The 4,084-nt window shown below is 51.0% G+C and overlaps 1 non-coding gene across 1 annotated transcript; it reads left to right on the forward strand.

Moving 5' to 3' along the window:
- The first annotated feature begins 309 nt into the window (after positions 1-309).
- Positions 310-381, forward strand: TRNAA-GGC. Its single transcript has one exon. It is a non-coding gene; the product is annotated as a tRNA-Ala (tRNA).
- The last annotated feature ends 3,703 nt before the right edge of the window (positions 382-4,084 follow it).

Consider the following 4,084-nt stretch of genomic DNA (forward strand, 5'->3'; position numbering starts at 1 on the left):
TTAAAACAGTAGCACCACATCAGTGGGTTAAATAGAACGGGTTAAATAAAGCAGGAAGACCGGCAACATTTATTGAATGCACAGCAATATTTATTTCAATATTACTTTCAAGTGCCCGGATTTTTTGTTTTATTTATTTTCCTATAAACAGAAAAAGAGCGGCTACCCCTTTGCAAGTAACATTCATTTGCCGGCCCGTGTGAGTTGATTATGTTCGCAGACCCAAAGACCGGAAGCCCGTGAGCAGGCACATAGTTACAAAGAATTAGGCAGATGCAAAGGATGGGTAACGTAATGAGACTATGGGGAGGGGCTGTGGCTCAGTGGTAGAGCATCTGCCTGGCACGCAGAAGGTCCCAGGTTCAATCCCTGGCATTCCCAGTTAAAAGGAGCAAGGCAGTAGGTGATATGAAAGACCTAAGTGGCTCAGTGGTAGAGCATCTGCTTGGCATGCAGAAGGTCCCAGGTTCAATCCCTGGCATCTCCAGTTAAAAGATCTGGCAGGAGGTGATGTGAAATACCCCCTCAGCCTGAGACTCTGGAGACCCACCACCAGTCTGAGCAGACAATACTGACTTTTACAGACCACAGGTCTGATTCAGTAGAAGGCTGCTTCATGTGTTCGTGTGACCAAGGTTTGCAGGTGTCCCCTGGCCACCAGGAGGGGAGGGGGTAGGGTGACCAGATCCGGGGTGGGAAACTCCTAGAGATTTGGGTATGGAACCTAGGGAGGATAGAGGGACCATAGTGAGGTTCAGTGTGGTAAGCGCCACCCTCCAAAGTATCCACTTTCTCCGGGGGAACTGATCTCTGCCGTCTGGAGATCCCAGGGGATGTCCAGGTGCTAGCTGGAGGCTGGCATCCCTAAATGAGACCCTTACTCTGTGGACCACACATGAATCTGTCTTCTACCGAATCAGACCCTTGGTACATTAAGGTCAGGGGTAATTTCCTGCAGGAGCGCACAGGAGCGGCGCTCCGGCAGGAAAGAGCCCAGGGGGCGGGCACATGCAACAAGCCCCACCCCCTGCTCCCAGCAGCCCTCAGTCAGAGCAAGAAGCAGCCAGGTAAGCTGCAGAGCCCCCCCCCCAGCCCCCCGGTCCAAAACAGTCCAGTGGCACCTTTAAGACCAAGTTTTATTCAGGTACAAGCTCTCCCTCCTCTGCGAGGACAGATCTGCATGTAGTCCCCCCCCCAATACCTAGCAATCCAAAACAGTCCAGTGGAGCCTGAGCGGTGGGTGTTGCCTTCTGACACACTTCCGGTGACGTCAGGGTGTGTGGCATATGCAAATAAGGTATGCTAATGAGGTATGCTAATTAGCTCCTGCACCTCTTTTTCTACAAAATGACCCCTAATTAAGGTCAATATTGTCTACTCTGACTGGCGGTGTCTCTCCAGGGTCTTGGGCAGAGGTCTTTCCCATCACCAACTGCCTGGTCCTTTCAACTGGATATATTTATTCATTTGTTAGATAAGAACAGAAGAGAAGCCAATGTTGGATCAGGCCAATGGCCCATCCAGCCCAACACTCTGTGTCACCCAGTGGCCAAAAATTCCAGGTCGCCGCTCACCCAGAGGGTCCCGTGGCGACTGACATTAAAACCAATAAGGTAAAAAAAAACACCAGCATAAAAACCAATAACAAACATAAAATATTAACGTTAAAACATTAAAATACGTGGCTATCACCATACCACTATTGAAACAGCCCAAATGTGTCGTTACCCTCCAAAGGCCAACCGAAATAATTCGGCTTTGCTTGCCCTGCAGAAACTAAGCAAGTCCGCCAGGGCACGTGTGTCATCTGAGACTGCATTCCACAGGGCGGGGCCACACCTGAAAAGGCCCTTCCTGTGAGGACAACTAACCGAGCCATCCTGGGGCCAGGAACCTGCAAGAGGCCCCTTGACAATGACCGAAGGGAGTGTGGGGAGGATTGCAATGGGAGAGGCGGTCCCGTAGGCATGAGGGTCTCAGGTGCTGGGGATTGAACCTGGGACCGTCTGTATGCCTAGCCAGTGGTCTACTGCTGAGCCATGGCCCCTCTCCTCCAAACTACATGGTACATTGAAGGCCTTTAGGATGGGAATGAGCCTAACCAGGCGCCCCTCTCTCTCTCTCTATTCTCTCTCTCTCTATTCTCTCTCTCTCTCTCTCTCTCTCTCTCTCTCTCTCTCTCTCTGCAGGCCTTCGCTTCTTGTACAGCTACATGGAGATTTTCGTAGGAGCCACGGTTTTCTTCATCGCCGTCATCGTCGTGGTGATAATTGTGCTGTGTACCGTCCTCAAGAAGAGGCGTACGAAGAAGGACTTAAGCTTTCCAGAGATGGCTTCGTCTAATACACGAGAAGTTCCACATCCGCAGCCCGTCGCCTTTGACCTGACGAACGTCGGCAGTCTCCTCACTTTAGACCCTGCCTGTTTAAAACTCAGGGCCAAATCGCCGGAATGGCTCTCGCAACTCGGGAGTAGCCCCACTGAAGTCTGCAGAGTGTCCGTTGAGCAGTCTGAACGCTTGTGAGAGAGAAAAGTCCCTCTTTCTCCCCCCCCCTTATTGAAATTACTTTTATTTATTACAGGACAGCTGATGCTACTTTTTGTTTCTGGGGGAATAAATCTGAATATTTTTGTATCACCCGTTTCCTCCCTGCGTCTTGTTAACTCCTGTAGTATTTTTTTTCTTAAGATTTTTTTTTGGGCACTGCGTTTGTCTTTATATGTAAAACGGGATTGAATCGAAACATGGTTATTAATAAATCTGGCCTCCTGCTCTTCGTGTAACGGTTTTCTTCATGCGATTTGGTTGATATCCGAAATGGAAGGGGGGGGGGAGTGAAGGGATGTTGTGACTGGGGTGCTTCGGGTATCCATCCCCCCAGTGAGGCCAGGGGATCTCCTGACTTTGGGGCCCCCAATCTGCCGTGGTCTAGCTGGCTAGTGGGGGAAGCCCCCCCCAAGAAGCCCCACCCCCAAGAAGCCTCGTCTCAGCTCTGCTGGCGCTGGCGGAATGACATCACCCAGGAGTGACGTCATCACTTTTCTGACATCGGGGGAGACGCTCAAGGTTTAGAGCAAAACTCTGTTTTTGAGGCCAAGAAACCCACTTTTCTTTTGGGTCTTTTGCCCAAAACCGAGAGCGTTACCCCCCGACGTCAGAAACACGATGACGTCACTTCTGGTGACGTTATCGCAACGTGTGCACTTTGCATGTGCTGCAGAAGATCTTCAAGGAGGAACTGGGGGGGGGGCCTCCCGCCATCAGCCAGGTAGGGCCTGGTCATCCTAGGGGTGCTGTCTAAAATAGATTATTTCCCAACCTGTGGGTCGAGACCCAAAAGTGGGTTGTGTTAAGTAGTGGGTTCACGAGACTTATCGTGGTTTCGGCATAGCTCTTTATTTAGTCGCTCAACAACGAACACCTGTGCGGCGAGCCGCAACTGTATACAGAAACCCCTAGTCCAAACACACTCACGAAATACAAACACACCAAGAGGCAATTAGGCACTTAAAGTAAAGGTAAAGGTTCCCTTGCTCGAAAGCCAGTTGAATCCGACTCTAGGGTTGCGGTGCTCATCTCCGTTTCAAAGCCGAAGAGCCAGCGCTGTCCGAAGACGTTTCCGTGGTCATGTGGCCGGCATGACTAAACACCGAGGCGCACGGAATGCTGTTACCTTCCCACCGAAGTGGTACCTATTTATCTACTTGCAATTTCTTGTTTTCAAACTGCTAGGTTGGCAGGAGCCGGAACTAGAGACGGGCGCTCACTCCGTCATGCGGCACACTAGAGTCTCGAACTGCTGAACTACTGACCTTCCACAGCCTGCAGTTCAGCGTCTTAACCACTTGAGCCACCGCAGCTCTTAGGCACTTAGGAATCCTTAATTGCATGGCATGCTTCCAGCTGAGGTTCCCTGATTGGCCAGCTCGGTAAGGGTGGCCAATCCAAATGTAACTGCAAGGAGCCTCTTGAACGAGTGTTCACACGAAGCTGTCAATACACAAGACAATACACAACAGGTTGCGAAGCCTCTGGAAGTGGGTCAGGGGCCAGCCCTCCCGGATGGCTGCTCCTGTCCTTTCC

This window comes from Gekko japonicus, unplaced genomic scaffold (genome assembly GCF_001447785.1).
Source record: "Gekko japonicus isolate JY-2015 unplaced genomic scaffold, Gekko_japonicus_V1.1 scaffold1959, whole genome shotgun sequence".
Lineage (NCBI taxonomy): Eukaryota > Metazoa > Chordata > Lepidosauria > Squamata > Gekkonidae > Gekko > Gekko japonicus.